Below are 17,094 nucleotides of genomic sequence, written 5' to 3' on the forward strand. Positions count from 1 at the left end.
CAGGATGCGGAGTTTGATCGACACTGGTGGGAGCCGGGGGGTCGAAGGGGTTCCGGCCGCCCCGCCGTCCTCAGCGCCGCTGTCACCCAGACGGGAAGCTGCGCCCCGTCCGAGTCAGACTCGGTCGGTGCGGCCCGCTGTGGCCAGCTGGCAACTAGCTACGGAAGGGTACCGGCGCTCCCGACGAACCCGCCGGGGTGGCTGGTGACCAACGCTGCGTTCGGCGCTTATTGCTGTGACCGGGAGGGAAGCTGCGCCCCGTCCGAGTCAGACTCGGTCGTTGCGGCCCCCCCGAGCCCGCACGCCTCTCGCGGAAGGTCATACGCCACCGGCGGCACGAAAGACGCCTCCCGCAACGCGGTAGTCGGGAAAGGCTATTCGGATAGTCGAGCAGAGTTGCGACAACACATCCCGCGGTGCCGTCTGGTTAGGCAAGGGTTTGAGAAACAGCATTCGCGGTAGACCGGCGCGGCCGGCGGACACCCACGCGGCGTGCCGCAATCGGATCGCGCGCTCGGCCTCCGTTGATTTCCTCTAGGTGGGTGATTCGGGGCGTCTCGGTCTCGCTGCCGTTCGGTCGCGCCAAGGCCTGCGGGGGCGGCGCGTAGCGCACGCTCTCGCGGCGGCCGAGGCGCTAGAGTGCGACCCGCAAGTGGGGAGGAACCGTCCACCCAACGCCGGCGCGAGCCGGGGCCGGTGGGGGCCCTACCAAGGCGGGTCATGAGTGCCAGTCGGTCAGTTCGGGAGAAGGGGAGGGTACTCGGAGGCCCGCCGGGAGCAGACGGGGGTCCGGAAGCTGAGGGGGGTGAAGGACGGCGGCCGGGAGCAGACGGCCGTCCCCGGGAGGGGGTGTTCGTTCACGTGCGGACGCCGGGAGCAGGCGGCCGTCACGCGATTCTGCCAACCGTTCCTACCGGCCTGTGTTTAAGGAGGCGGCCGGTCCTCCGTCCTTGGATGGATAAGATTCGCAGATTTTCGCCCGGCCTGTGTTTAAGGAGGCGGCCGGTTCCCTCCTTCCTTCCTTTCTTGGATGTATAACATTCGCAGATTTTCGCCCGGCCGGTGGTTTAAGGAGGCGGCCGGTCCTCCCTCCTTGGATGTATAACATTCGCAGATTTTCGCCCGGCCTATGTTTAGTGAGGCGACCGGTCCTCCCTCCTTGGATGTATAACATTCGCATATTTTCGCCCGGCCGGTGGTTTAAGGAGGCGGCCGGTCCTCCCTCCTTGGATGTATAACATTCGCAGATTTTCGCCCGGCCTATGTTTAGTGAGGCGACCGGTCCTCCGTGGAGAGCGACCCGCAAGTGGGGAGGAACCGTCCACCCAACGCCGGCGCGAGCCGGGGCCGGTGGGGGCCCTACCAAGGCGGGTCTCATTGCCTGTCGGTCAGTTCGGGAGAAGGTGGGGGTACTCGGAGGCCCGCCGGGAGCAGACGGGGGTCCGGAAGGTGAGGGGGTGAAGGACGGCGGTCGGGAGCAGACGGCCGTCCCCGGGAGGGGGTGTTCGTTCACGTGCGGACGCCGGGAGCAGGCGGCCGTCACGCAATTCTGCCAACCGTTCCCACCGGCCTGTGTTTAAGGAGGCGGCCGGTCCTCCACGAGAAGAATTCTGCCAAACGTTCCACCGGCCTGTGTTTAAGGAGGCGGCCGGTCCTCCCCGTCGTTCCGCCGGCTTGTGTTTAAGGAGGCGGCCGGTCCTCCACGAGAAGAATTCTGCCAAACGTTCCACCGGCCTGTGTTTAAGGAGGCGGCCGGTCCTCCCCGTCGTTCCGCCGGCTTGTGTTTAAGGAGGCGGCCGGTCCTCCACTATTCCTTCCTTGGATGGAAAGCATGTAGCACTTTGAAAATTTTCGAGCACTGTGACACTTTGAAAATTTTCGAGAGTTTTTGTACTTAGAAAATTTTTCGCTCTTGCACTTCCAGAGTGCTTTGCGGTAGCTCCTAGGTTCGCTGTCCGAGCATGTGAACACTTTTTGGGGGGGAACACATCGCTAGAGACACCAGCCGCCTGGTTCTCGGGGCCAAAACTTGTGTTCCCCACACTCGTTCTGACTATATTTTGCGATTTGGGGGTAAAGGTAATGAGTACAGTGACTAGGGGGACCAACTCATCGTACTCTGGCGCACCAACAGACCAAAGCTGGTACTGCACTTACCCCTGGTACCCCAACGCCTGGTACCTGACGGGCGAGAGGCTGATTTTTCGCTATTTGCGGCCGACCGAGGGAACCAGACAAAGCGGACACTTTACGGCGCAAGAGCCGTTGGCACTTAGAAATTTTTCGACAAAGTTGGCGCGAGCTCCAGAAGGAGAGGCTGATTTTTCGCTATTTGTGGCCGACCGAGGGAACCAGGCAAAGCGGACACTTTACGGCGCAAGAGCCGTTGGCACTTAGAAATTTTTTGACAAAGTTGGCGCGAGCTCCAGAAGGAGAGGCTGATTTTTCGCTATTTGTGGCCGACCGAGGGAACCAGGCAAAGCGGACACTTTACGGCGCAAGAGCCGTTGGCACTTAGAAATTTTTTGACAAAGTTGGCGCGAGCTCCAGAAGGAGAGGCTGATTTTTCGCTATTTGTGGCCGACCGAGGGAACCAGGCAAAGCGGACACTTTACGGCGCAAGAGCCGTTGGCACTTAGAAAATATTCGCCAAAGTTGGCACGAGCTCCAGAAGGAGAGGCTGATTTTTCGCTATTTGTGGCCGACCGAGGGAACCAGACAAAGCGGACACATTACGGCGCAAGAGCCGTTGGCACTTAGAAAATATTCGCCAAAGTTGGCACGAGCTCCAGAAGGAGAGGCTGATTTTTCGCTATTTGTGGCCGACCGAGGGAACCAGACAAAGCGGACACATTACGGCGCAAGAGCCGTTGGCACTTAGAAAATATTCGCCAAAGTTGGCACGAGCTCCAGAAGGAGAGGCTGATTTTTCGCTATTTGTGGCCGACCGAGGGAACCAGACAAAGCGGACACTTTACGGCGCAAGAGCCGTTGGCACTTGCGCGAGCTCCAGAAGGAGAGGCTGATTTTTCGCTATTTGTGGCCGACCGAGGGAACCAGACAAAGCGGACACTTTACGGCGCAAGAGCCGTTGGCACTTAGAAAATATTCGCCAAAGTTGGCACGAGCTCCAGAAGGAGAGGCTGATTTTTCGCCGTTTGTGGCCGACCGAGGGAACCAGACAAAGCGGACACTTTACGGCGCAAGAGCCGTTGGCACTTAGGCGAGCTCCAGAAGGAGAGGCTGATTTTTCGCTATTTGTGGCCGACCGAGGGAACCAGGCAAAGCGGACACATTACGGCGCAAGAGCCGTTGGCACTTAGAAAATATTCGCCAAAGTTGGCACGAGCTCCAGAAGGAGAGGCTGATTTTTCGCTATTTGTGGCCGACCGAGGGAACCAGGCAAAGCGGACACTTTACGGCGCAAGAGCCGTTGGCACTTAGAAATTTTTTGACAAAGTTGGCGCGAGCTCCAGAAGGAGAGGCTGGTTTTTCGCTATTTGTGGCCGACCGAGGGAACCAGGCAAAGCGGACACATTACGGCGCAAGAGCCGTTGGCACTTAGGCGAGCTCCAGAAGGAGAGGCTGATTTTTCGCCGTTTGTGGCCGACCGAGGGAACCAGGCAAAGCGGACACATTACGGCGCAAGAGCCGTTGGCACTTAGGCGAGCTCCAGAAGGAGAGGCTGGTTTTTCGCTATTTGTGGCCGACCGAGGGAACCAGGCAAAGCGGACACATTACGGCGCAAGAGCCGTTGGCACTTAGGCGAGCTCCAGAAGGAGAGGCTGGTTTTTCGCTATTTGTGGCCGACCGAGGGAACCAGGCAAAGCGGACACATTACGGCGCAAGAGCCGTTGGCACTTAGGCGAGCTCCAGAAGGAGAGGCTGATTTTTCGCTATTTGTGGCCGACCGAGGGAACCAGGCAAAGCGGACACTTTACGGCGCAAGAGCCGTTGGCACTTAGAAATTTTTTGACAAAGTTGGCGCGAGCTCCAGAAGGAGAGGCTGGTTTTTCGCTATTTGTGGCCGACCGAGGGAACCAGGCAAAGCGGACACATTACGGCGCAAGAGCCGTTGGCACTTAGGCGAGCTCCAGAAGGAGAGGCTGATTTTTCGCCGTTTGTGGCCGACCGAGGGAACCAGGCAAAGCGGACACATTACGGCGCAAGAGCCGTTGGCACTTAGGCGAGCTCCAGAAGGAGAGGCTGGTTTTTTCGCTATTTGTGGCCGACCGAGGGAACCAGGCAAAGCGGACACATTACGGCGCAAGAGCCGTTGGCACTTAGGCGAGCTCCAGAAGGAGAGGCTGATTTTTCGCCGTTTGTGGCCGACCGAGGGAACCAGGCAAAGCGGACACATTACGGCGCAAGAGCCGTTGGCACTTAGGCGAGCTCCAGAAGGAGAGGCTGGTTTTTCGCTATTTGTGGCCGACCGAGGGAACCAGGCAAAGCGGACACATTACGGCGCAAGAGCCGTTGGCACTTGGGCGAGCTCCAGAAGGAGAGGCTGATTTTTCGCCGTTTGTGGCCGACCGAGGGAACCAGGCAAAGCGGACACATTACGGCGCAAGAGCCGTTGGCACTTAGGCGAGCTCCAGAAGGAGAGGCTGGTTTTTCGCTATTTGTGGCCGACCGAGGGAACCAGGCAAAGCGGACACATTACGGCGCAAGAGCCGTTGGCACTTAGGCGAGCTCCAGAAGGAGAGGCTGATTTTTCGCCGTTTGTGGCCGACCGAGGGAACCAGGCAAAGCGGACACATTACGGCGCAAGAGCCGTTGGCACTTAGGCGAGCTCCAGAAGGAGAGGCTGGTTTTTCGCTATTTGTGGCCGACCGAGGGAACCAGGCAAAGCGGACACATTACGGCGCAAGAGCCGTTGGCACTTAGGCGAGCTCCAGAAGGAGAGGCTGATTTTTCGCCGTTTGTGGCCGACCGAGGGAACCAGGCAAAGCGGACACATTACGGCGCAAGAGCCGTTGGCACTTAGGCGAGCTCCAGAAGGAGAGGCTGGTTTTTCGCTATTTGTGGCCGACCGAGGGAACCAGGCAAAGCGGACACATTACGGCGCAAGAGCCGTTGGCACTTAGGCGAGCTCCAGAAGGAGAGGCTGATTTTTCGCCGTTTGTGGCCGACCGAGGGAACCAGGCAAAGCGGACACATTACGGCGCAAGAGCCGTTGGCACTTAGGCGAGCTCCAGAAGGAGAGGCTGGTTTTTCGCTATTTGTGGCCGACCGAGGGAACCAGGCAAAGCGGACACATTACGGCGCAAGAGCCGTTGGCACTTAGGCGAGCTCCAGAAGGAGAGGCTGGTTTTTCGCTATTTGTGGCCGACCGAGGGAACCAGGCAAAGCGGACACATTACGGCGCAAGAGCCGTTGGCACTTAGAAAATATTCGCCAAAGTTGGCACGAGCTCCAGAAGGAGAGGCTGATTTTTCGCTATTTGTGGCCGACCGAGGGAACCAGGCAAAGCGGACACATTACGGCGCAAGAGCCGTTGGCACTTAGGCGAGCTCCAGAAGGAGAGGCTGGTTTTTCGCCGTTTGTGGCCGACCGAGGGAACCAGGCAAAGCGGACACATTACGGCGCAAGAGCCGTTGGCACTTAGGCGAGCTCCAGAAGGAGAGGCTGGTTTTTCGCTATTTGTGGCCGACCGAGGGAACCAGGCAAAGCGGACACATTACGGCGCAAGAGCCGTTGGCACTTAGGCGAGCTCCAGAAGGAGAGGCTGGTTTTTCGCTATTTGTGGCCGACCGAGGGAACCAGGCAAAGCGGACACATTACGGCGCAAGAGCCGTTGGCACTTAGGCGAGCTCCAGAAGGAGAGGCTGATTTTTCGCCGTTCGTGGCCGACCGAGGGAACCAGGCAAAGCGGACACATTACGGCGCAAGAGCCGTTGGCACTTAGAAAATATTCGCCAAAGTTGGCACGAGCTCCAGAATGAGAGGCTGATTTTTCGCCGTTTGTGGCCGACCGAGGGAACCAGACAAAGCGGACACATTACGGCGCAAGAGCCGTTGGCACTTAGGCGAGCTCCAGAAGGAGAGGCTGATTTTTTCGCTATTTGTGGCCGACCGAGGGAACCAGGCAAAGCGGACACATTACGGCGCAAGAGCCGTTGGCACTTAGAAAATATTCGCCAAAGTTGGCACGAGCTCCAGAATGAGAGGCTGATTTTTCGCCGTTTGTGGCCGACCGAGGGAACCAGACAAAGCGGACACATTACGGCGCAAGAGCCGTTGGCACTTAGGCGAGCTCCAGAAGGAGAGGCTGATTTTTTCGCTATTTGTGGCCGACCGAGGGAACCAGGCAAAGCGGACACATTACGGCGCAAGAGCCGTTGGCACTTAGAAAATATTCGCCAAAGTTGGCACGAGCTCCAGAATGAGAGGCTGATTTTTCGCCGTTTGTGGCCGACCGAGGGAACCAGGCAAAGCGGACACATTACGGCGCAAGAGCCGTTGGCACTTAGGCGAGCTCCAGAAGGAGAGGCTGATTTTTTCGCTATTTGTGGCCGACCGAGGGAACCAGGCAAAGCGGACACATTACGGCGCAAGAGCCGTTGGCACTTAGAAAATATTCGCCAAAGTTGGCACGAGCTCCAGAATGAGAGGCTGATTTTTCGCCGTTTGTGGCCGACCGAGGGAACCAGACAAAGCGGACACATTACGGCGCAAGAGCCGTTGGCACTTAGGCGAGCTCCAGAAGGAGAGGCTGATTTTTCGCTATTTGTGGCCGACCGAGGGAACCAGGCAAAGCGGACACTTTACGGCGCAAGAGCCGTTGGCACTTAGAAATTTTTTGACAAAGTTGGCGCGAGCTCCAGAAGGAGAGGCTGATTTTTCGCTATTTGTGGCCGACCGAGGGAACCAGGCAAAGCGGACACTTTACGGCGCAAGAGCCGTTGGCACTTAGAAAATATTCGCCAAAGTTGGCACGAGCTCCAGAAGGAGAGGCTGATTTTTCGCTATTTGTGGCCGACCGAGGGAACCAGACAAAGCGGACACATTACGGCGCAAGAGCCGTTGGCACTTAGAAAATATTCGCCAAAGTTGGCACGAGCTCCAGAAGGAGAGGCTGATTTTTCGCTATTTGTGGCCGACCGAGGGAACCAGACAAAGCGGACACTTTACGGCGCAAGAGCCGTTGGCACTTGCGCGAGCTCCAGAAGGAGAGGCTGATTTTTCGCTATTTGTGGCCGACCGAGGGAACCAGACAAAGCGGACACTTTACGGCGCAAGAGCCGTTGGCACTTAGAAAATATTCGCCAAAGTTGGCACGAGCTCCAGAAGGAGAGGCTGATTTTTCGCCGTTTGTGGCCGACCGAGGGAACCAGACAAAGCGGACACATTACGGCGCAAGAGCCGTTGGCACTTAGGCGAGCTCCAGAAGGAGAGGCTGATTTTTTGCTATTTGTGGCCGACCGAGGGAACCAGGCAAAGCGGACACATTACGGCGCAAGAGCCGTTGGCACTTAGAAAATATTCGCCAAAGTTGGCACGAGCTCCAGAAGGAGAGGCTGATTTTTCGCTATTTGTGGCCGACCGAGGGAACCAGGCAAAGCGGACACTTTACGGCGCAAGAGCCGTTGGCACTTAGAAATTTTTTGACAAAGTTGGCGCGAGCTCCAGAAGGAGAGGCTGGTTTTTCGCTATTTGTGGCCGACCGAGGGAACCAGGCAAAGCGGACACATTACGGCGCAAGAGCCGTTGGCACTTAGGCGAGCTCCAGAAGGAGAGGCTGATTTTTCGCTATTTGTGGCCGACCGAGGGAACCAGGCAAAGCGGACACATTACGGCGCAAGAGCCGTTGGCACTTAGGCGAGCTCCAGAAGGAGAGGCTGGTTTTTCGCTATTTGTGGCCGACCGAGGGAACCAGGCAAAGCGGACACATTACGGCGCAAGAGCCGTTGGCACTTAGGCGAGCTCCAGAAGGAGAGGCTGATTTTTCGCTATTTGTGGCCGACCGAGGGAACCAGGCAAAGCGGACACTTTACGGCGCAAGAGCCGTTGGCACTTAGAAATTTTTTGACAAAGTTGGCGCGAGCTCCAGAAGGAGAGGCTGGTTTTTCGCTATTTGTGGCCGACCGAGGGAACCAGGCAAAGCGGACACATTACGGCGCAAGAGCCGTTGGCACTTAGGCGAGCTCCAGAAGGAGAGGCTGATTTTTCGCTATTTGTGGCCGACCGAGGGAACCAGGCAAAGCGGACACATTACGGCGCAAGAGCCGTTGGCACTTAGGCGAGCTCCAGAAGGAGAGGCTGGTTTTTCGCTATTTGTGGCCGACCGAGGGAACCAGGCAAAGCGGACACATTACGGCGCAAGAGCCGTTGGCACTTAGGCGAGCTCCAGAAGGAGAGGCTGATTTTTCGCTATTTGTGGCCGACCGAGGGAACCAGGCAAAGCGGACACTTTACGGCGCAAGAGCCGTTGGCACTTAGAAATTTTTTGACAAAGTTGGCGCGAGCTCCAGAAGGAGAGGCTGGTTTTTCGCTATTTGTGGCCGACCGAGGGAACCAGGCAAAGCGGACACATTACGGCGCAAGAGCCGTTGGCACTTAGGCGAGCTCCAGAAGGAGAGGCTGATTTTTCGCCGTTTGTGGCCGACCGAGGGAACCAGGCAAAGCGGACACATTACGGCGCAAGAGCCGTTGGCACTTAGGCGAGCTCCAGAAGGAGAGGCTGGTTTTTCGCTATTTGTGGCCGACCGAGGGAACCAGGCAAAGCGGACACATTACGGCGCAAGAGCCGTTGGCACTTAGGCGAGCTCCAGAAGGAGAGGCTGATTTTTCGCCGTTTGTGGCCGACCGAGGGAACCAGGCAAAGCGGACACATTACGGCGCAAGAGCCGTTGGCACTTAGGCGAGCTCCAGAAGGAGAGGCTGGTTTTTCGCTATTTGTGGCCGACCGAGGGAACCAGGCAAAGCGGACACATTACGGCGCAAGAGCCGTTGGCACTTAGGCGAGCTCCAGAAGGAGAGGCTGATTTTTCGCCGTTTGTGGCCGACCGAGGGAACCAGGCAAAGCGGACACATTACGGCGCAAGAGCCGTTGGCACTTAGGCGAGCTCCAGAAGGAGAGGCTGGTTTTTCGCTATTTGTGGCCGACCGAGGGAACCAGGCAAAGCGGACACATTACGGCGCAAGAGCCGTTGGCACTTAGGCGAGCTCCAGAAGGAGAGGCTGATTTTTCGCCGTTTGTGGCCGACCGAGGGAACCAGGCAAAGCGGACACATTACGGCGCAAGAGCCGTTGGCACTTAGGCGAGCTCCAGAAGGAGAGGCTGGTTTTTCGCTATTTGTGGCCGACCGAGGGAACCAGGCAAAGCGGACACATTACGGCGCAAGAGCCGTTGGCACTTAGGCGAGCTCCAGAAGGAGAGGCTGGTTTTTCGCCGTTTGTGGCCGACCGAGGGAACCAGGCAAAGCGGACACATTACGGCGCAAGAGCCGTTGGCACTTAGGCGAGCTCCAGAAGGAGAGGCTGGTTTTTCGCTATTTGTGGCCGACCGAGGGAACCAGGCAAAGCGGACACATTACGGCGCAAGAGCCGTTGGCACTTAGGCGAGCTCCAGAAGGAGAGGCTGGTTTTTCGCTATTTGTGGCCGACCGAGGGAACCAGGCAAAGCGGACACATTACGGCGCAAGAGCCGTTGGCACTTAGGCGAGCTCCAGAAGGAGAGGCTGATTTTTCGCCGTTCGTGGCCGACCGAGGGAACCAGGCAAAGCGGACACATTACGGCGCAAGAGCCGTTGGCACTTAGAAAATATTCGCCAAAGTTGGCACGAGCTCCAGAATGAGAGGCTGATTTTTCGCCGTTTGTGGCCGACCGAGGGAACCAGGCAAAGCGGACACATTACGGCGCAAGAGCCGTTGGCACTTAGGCGAGCTCCAGAAGGAGAGGCTGATTTTTTCGCTATTTGTGGCCGACCGAGGGAACCAGGCAAAGCGGACACATTACGGCGCAAGAGCCGTTGGCACTTAGAAAATATTCGCCAAAGTTGGCACGAGCTCCAGAATGAGAGGCTGATTTTTCGCCGTTTGTGGCCGACCGAGGGAACCAGACAAAGCGGACACATTACGGCGCAAGAGCCGTTGGCACTTAGGCGAGCTCCAGAAGGAGAGGCTGATTTTTTCGCTATTTGTGGCCGACCGAGGGAACCAGGCAAAGCGGACACATTACGGCGCAAGAGCCGTTGGCACTTAGAAAATATTCGCCAAAGTTGGCACGAGCTCCAGAATGAGAGGCTGATTTTTCGCCGTTTGTGGCCGACCGAGGGAACCAGGCAAAGCGGACACATTACGGCGCAAGAGCCGTTGGCACTTAGGCGAGCTCCAGAAGGAGAGGCTGATTTTTTCGCTATTTGTGGCCGACCGAGGGAACCAGGCAAAGCGGACACATTACGGCGCAAGAGCCGTTGGCACTTAGGCGAGCTCCAGAAGGAGAGGCTGATTTTTTCGCTATTTGTGGCCGACCGAGGGAACCAGGCAAAGCGGACACATTACGGCGCAAGAGCCGTTGGCACTTAGAAAATATTCGCCAAAGTTGGCACGAGCTCCAGAATGAGAGGCTGATTTTTCGCCGTTTGTGGCCGACCGAGGGAACCAGACAAAGCGGACACATTACGGCGCAAGAGCCGTTGGCACTTAGGCGAGCTCCAGAAGGAGAGGCTGATTTTTTCGCTATTTGTGGCCGACCGAGGGAACCAGGCAAAGCGGACACATTACGGCGCAAGAGCCGTTGGCACTTAGAAAATATTCGCCAAAGTTGGCACGAGCTCCAGAATGAGAGGCTGATTTTTCGCCGTTTGTGGCCGACCGAGGGAACCAGGCAAAGCGGACACATTACGGCGCAAGAGCCGTTGGCACTTAGGCGAGCTCCAGAAGGAGAGGCTGATTTTTTCGCTATTTGTGGCCGACCGAGGGAACCAGGCAAAGCGGACACATTACGGCGCAAGAGCCGTTGGCACTTAGGCGAGCTCCAGAAGGAGAGGCTGATTTTTTCGCTATTTGTGGCCGACCGAGGGAACCAGGCAAAGCGGACACATTACGGCGCAAGAGCCGTTGGCACTTAGAAAATATTCGCCAAAGTTGGCACGAGCTCCAGAATGAGAGGCTGATTTTTCGCCGTTTGTGGCCGACCGAGGGAACCAGACAAAGCGGACACATTACGGCGCAAGAGCCGTTGGCACTTAGGCGAGCTCCAGAAGGAGAGGCTGATTTTTCGCTATTTGTGGCCGACCGAGGGAACCAGGCAAAGCGGACACTTTACGGCGCAAGAGCCGTTGGCACTTAGAAAATATTCGCCAAAGTTGGCACGAGCTCCAGAAGGAGAGGCTGATTTTTCGCCGTTTGTGGCCGACCGAGGGAACCAGACAAAGCGGACACATTACGGCGCAAGAGCCGTTGGCACTTAGGCGAGCTCCAGAAGGAGAGGCTGATTTTTCGCTATTTGTGGCCGACCGAGGGAACCAGGCAAAGCGGACACTTTACGGCGCAAGAGCCGTTGGCACTTAGAAAATATTCTGAAATTCTCACCGACCTCCGTGGTGGAGAGGCCGAATTTTCGACATTCGTGGCCGACCGGGGAACCGTCGCCACTCGGACAACTTGTGCGGCAGCCCTCGGTGATTTTAGGACCGCTTTTTCACCCTCGCTGTCCGACCGGAGAACCGTCGTAGCTCGGACAGTTCGTGTGCCAGCATCCGCTGGCACTTAGAAAATTTTAAAAAAGAAAAAAATAGTCTTCTGCATATACGTTCTGACTATATTTTGCGATTAGGGGGTAAAGGTAATGAGTACAGTGACTAGGGGGACCAACTCATCGTACTCTGGCGCACCAACACGCCAAGGTTGGTACTGCACTTAGGCTGATTTTTGCGCTATTCGCGGCCGACCGGGGAACCAGCGCGGAGCGGACACATTACGGCGAATGAGCCGTTGGCACTTAGAAAATTTTTGAGCTTTTTTCGAACTTCCGTGAGGCTGATTTTGCGCTATTCGCGGCCGACCGGGGAACCAGCGCGGAGCGGACACATTACGGCGAATGAGCCGTTGGCACTTAGAAAATTTTTGAGCTTTTTTCGAACTTCCGTGAGGCTGATTTTGCGCTATTCGCGGCCGACCGGGGAACCAGCGCGGAGCGGACACATTACGGCGAATGAGCCGTTGGCACTTAGAAAATTTTTGAGCTTTTTTCGAACTTCCGTGAGGCTGATTTTGCGCTATTCGCGGCCGACCGGGGAACCAGCGCGGAGCGGACACATTACGGCGAATGAGCCGTTGGCACTTAGAAAATTTTTGAGCTTTTTTCGAACTTCCGTGAGGCTGATTTTGCGCTTCCGTGTGGAGCTTTGGGGCCGTTCCGCCTAACTTTTTATGCCCGATTAGGCTTCCAGGGAGGCGGCTAAGCATTATTGACCAATCATGGAGCTTTTTTGGGACTTCCGTGTGGAGCTTTGGGGCCGTTCCGCCTAACTTTTTATGCCCGATTAGGCTTCCAGGGAGGCGGCTAAGCATTATTGACCAATCATGGAGCTTTTTTGGGACTTCCGTGTGGAGCTTTGGAGCCGTTCCGCCTAACTTTTTATGCCCGATTAGGCTTCCAGGGAGGCGGCTAAGCATTATTGACCAATCATGGAGCTTTTTTGGGACTTCCGTGTGGAGCTTTGGGGCCGTTCCGCCTAGCTTTTTATGCCCGATTAGGCTTCCAGGGAGGCGGCTAAGCATTATTGACCAATCATGGAGCTTTTTTGGGACTTCCGTGTGGAGCTTTGGGGCCGTTCCGCCTAGCTTTTTATGCCCGATTAGGCTTCCAGGGAGGCGGCTAAGCATTATTGACCAATCATGGAGCTTTTTTGGGACTTCCGTGTGGAGCTTTGGGGCCGTTCCGCCTAGCTTTTTATGCCCGATTAGGCTTCCAGGGAGGCGGCTAAGCATTATTGACCAATCATGGAGCTTTTTTGGGACTTCCGTGTGGAGCTTTGGGGCCGTTCCGCCTAGCTTTTTATGCCCGATTAGGCTTCCAGGGAGGCGGCTAAGCATTATTGACCAATCATGGAGCTTTTTTGGGACTTCCGTGTGGAGCTTTGGGGCCGTTCCGCCTAGCTTTTTATGCCCGATTAGGCTTCCAGGGAGGCGGCTAAGCATTATTGACCAATCATGGAGCTTTTTTGGGACTTCCAGCCGGTGCTTTGGGGGCCTTCCCCCTCACTTTCTACGCCCGATTGGGCTTCCAGGGACGCGGCTAAGCATTTTTAACAGAAATGGAGCTTTTTGCGGAGCTCCAGCCGGTGCCACCGGCAGGCCGTGCACGCGGACGAGATGACCGAAAGAAGCTCCAGGAGAGCGGATGGACGCTTTTTAAGCACCGAGGCGGAGATCGCGGAGCTTTAATAGACTTCCAGCGGGCCCAAAGCGGCCAGGCAGACGGCGCAGCGCGACCTGGTACCTCGCACGGGACGCATCGCCCCCCCCGCGCACAGTTCCAGGGGGCCGGGATGACGTTTCAAAGCTGCCGCTGCAGCTGCGGCGGGGAGTGGCCTCCCTCCGGTGGACACGACGAGTAAATGACACCGGCCGCTGACGCAAACCCACGCCCGGCAGGAGAGCTCAAAAGCCGGGTAACATTTCAAGGAAGACCCCCCCTGCGCAGACCTCCACTAGGCCGGGATGACTGTTCAGCTGCGGCGGGGAGTGGCCTCCCTCCGGTCGGCACGACGAGTAAATGACACCGGCCGCTGACGCAAACCCACGCCGGACAGGAGAGCTCAAAAGCCGGGTAACATTTCAAGGAAGACCCCCCCTGCGCAGACCTCCACTAGGCCGGGATGACTGTTCAGCTGTGGCGGGGAGTGGCCTCCCTCCGGTCGGCACGACGAGTAAATGACACCGGCCGCTGACGCAAACCCACGCCGGACAGGAGAGCTCAAAAGCCGGGTAACATTTCAAGGAAGACCCCCCCTGCGCAGACCTCCACTAGGCCGGGATGACTGTTCAGCTGTGGCGGGGAGTGGCCTCCCTCCGGTCGGCACGACGAGTAAATGACACCGGCCGCTGACGCAAACCCACGCCGGACAGGAGAGCTCAAAAGCCGGGTAACATTTCAAGGAAGACCCCCCCTGCGCAGACCTCCACTAGGCCGGGATGACTGTTCAGCTGTGGCGGGGAGTGGCCTCCCTCCGGTCGGCACGACGAGTAAATGACACCGGCCGCTGACGCAAACCCACGCCGGACAGGAGAGCTCAAAAGCCGGGTAACATTTCAAGGAAGACCCCCCCTGCGCAGACCTCCACTAGGCCGGGATGACTGTTCAGCTGCGGCGGGGAGTGGCCTCCCTCCGGTCGGCACGACGAGTAAATGACACCGGCCGCTGACGCAAACCCACGCCGGACAGGAGAGCTCAAAAGCCGGGTAACATTTCAAGGAAGACCCCCCCTGCGCAGACCTCCACTAGGCCGGGATGACTGTTCAGCTGTGGCGGGGAGTGGCCTCCCTCCGGTCGGCACGACGAGTAAATGACACCGGCCGCTGACGCAAACCCACGCCGGACAGGAGAGCTCAAAAGCCGGGTAACATTTCAAGGAAGACCCCCCCTGCGCAGACCTCCACTAGGCCGGGATGACTGTTCAGCTGTGGCGGGGAGTGGCCTCCCTCCGGTCGGCACGACGAGTAAATGACACCGGCCGCTGACGCAAACCCACGCCGGACAGGAGAGCTCAAAAGCCGGGTAACATTTCAAGGAAGACCCCCCCTGCGCAGACCTCCACTAGGCCGGGATGACTGTTCAGCTGCGGCGGGGAGTGGCCTCCCTCCGGTCGGCACGACGAGTAAATGACACCGGCCGCTGACGCAAACCCACGCCGGACAGGAGAGCTCAAAAGCCGGGTAACATTTCAAGGAAGACCCCCCCTGCGCAGACCTCCACTAGGCCGGGATGACTGTTCAGCTGTGGCGGGGAGTGGCCTCCCTCCGGTCGGCACGACGAGTAAATGACACCGGCCGCTGACGCAAACCCACGCCGGACAGGAGAGCTCAAAAGCCGGGTAACATTTCAAGGAAGACCCCCCCTGCGCAGACCTCCACTAGGCCGGGATGACTGTTCAGCTGTGGCGGGGAGTGGCCTCCCTCCGGTCGGCACGACGAGTAAATGACACCGGCCGCTGACGCAAACCCACGCCGGACAGGAGAGCTCAAAAGCCGGGTAACATTTCAAGGAAGACCCCCCCTGCGCAGACCTCCACTAGGCCGGGATGACTGTTCAGCTGTGGCGGGGAGTGGCCTCCCTCCGGTCGGCACGACGAGTAAATGACACCGGCCGCTGACGCAAACCCACGCCGGACAGGAGAGCTCAAAAGCCGGGTAACATTTCAAGGAAGACCCCCCCTGCGCAGACCTCCACTAGGCCGGGATGACTGTTCAGCTGCGGCGGGGAGTGGCCTCCCTCCGGTCGGCACGACGAGTAAATGACACCGGCCGCTGACGCAAACCCACGCCGGACAGGAGAGCTCAAAAGCCGGGTAACATTTCAAGGAAGACCCCCCCTGCGCAGACCTCCACTAGGCCGGGATGACTGTTCAGCTGTGGCGGGGAGTGGCCTCCCTCCGGTCGGCACGACGAGTAAATGACACCGGCCGCTGACGCAAACCCACGCCGGACAGGAGAGCTCAAAAGCCGGGTAACATTTCAAGGAAGACCCCCCCTGCGCAGACCTCCACTAGGCCGGGATGACTGTTCAGCTGTGGCGGGGAGTGGCCTCCCTCCGGTCGGCACGACGAGTAAATGACACCGGCCGCTGACGCAAACCCACGCCGGACAGGAGAGCTCAAAAGCCGGGTAACATTTCAAGGAAGACCCCCCCTGCGCAGACCTCCACTAGGCCGGGATGACTGTTCAGCTGTGGCGGGGAGTGGCCTCCCTCCGGTCGGCACGACGAGTAAATGACACCGGCCGCTGACGCAAACCCACGCCGGACAGGAGAGCTCAAAAGCCGGGTAACATTTCAAGGAAGACCCCCCCTGCGCAGACCTCCACTAGGCCGGGATGACTGTTCAGCTGCGGCGGGGAGTGGCCTCCCTCCGGTCGGCACGACGAGTAAATGACACCGGCCGCTGACGCAAACCCACGCCGGACAGGAGAGCTCAAAAGCCGGGTAACATTTCAAGGAAGACCCCCCCTGCGCAGACCTCCACTAGGCCGGGATGACTGTTCAGCTGTGGCGGGGAGTGGCCTCCCTCCGGTCGGCACGACGAGTAAATGACACCGGCCGCTGACGCAAACCCACGCCGGACAGGAGAGCTCAAAAGCCGGGTAACATTTCAAGGAAGACCCCCCCTGCGCAGACCTCCACTAGGCCGGGATGACTGTTCAGCTGCGGCGGGGAGTGGCCTCCCTCCGGTCGGCACGACGAGTAAAGCTATTTAGGAAAATCTGAGATAAATATCACTTGCATAATAATTTGGAACACGGTCCCGTGTTCCAAATTATTATGCAAAATGTATTTAGACACCAGCAATCGCACTTAGATTTGTTTCTTTTTTCTTTCTTTTAGCTTCCATAATGTTACCGGGCGCTGACGCAAACCCACGCCCGGCAGGAGAGCTCAAAAGCCGGGTAACATTTCAAGGAAGACCCCCCCTGCGCAGACCTCCACTAGGCCGGGATGACTGTTCAGCTGCGGCGGGGAGTGGCCTCCCTCCGGTCGGCACGACGAGTAAATGACACCGGCCGCTGACGCAAACCCACGCCGGACAGGAGAGCTCAAAAGCCGGGTAACATTTCAAGGAAGACCCCCCCTGCGCAGACCTCCACTAGGCCGGGATGACTGTTCAGCTGTGGCGGGGAGTGGCCTCCCTCCGGTCGGCACGACGAGTAAATGACACCGGCCGCTGACGCAAACCCACGCCGGACAGGAGAGCTCAAAAGCCGGGTAACATTTCAAGGAAGACCCCCCCTGCGCAGACCTCCACTAGGCCGGGATGACTGTTCAGCTGCGGCGGGGAGTGGCCTCCCTCCGGTCGGCACGACGAGTAAAGCTATTTAGGAAAATCTGAGATAAATATCACTTGCATAATAATTTGGAACACGGTCCCGTGT

This window comes from Syngnathus typhle, unplaced genomic scaffold (genome assembly GCF_033458585.1).
Source record: "Syngnathus typhle isolate RoL2023-S1 ecotype Sweden unplaced genomic scaffold, RoL_Styp_1.0 HiC_scaffold_382, whole genome shotgun sequence".
Taxonomy (NCBI): Eukaryota; Metazoa; Chordata; class Actinopteri; order Syngnathiformes; family Syngnathidae; genus Syngnathus; species Syngnathus typhle.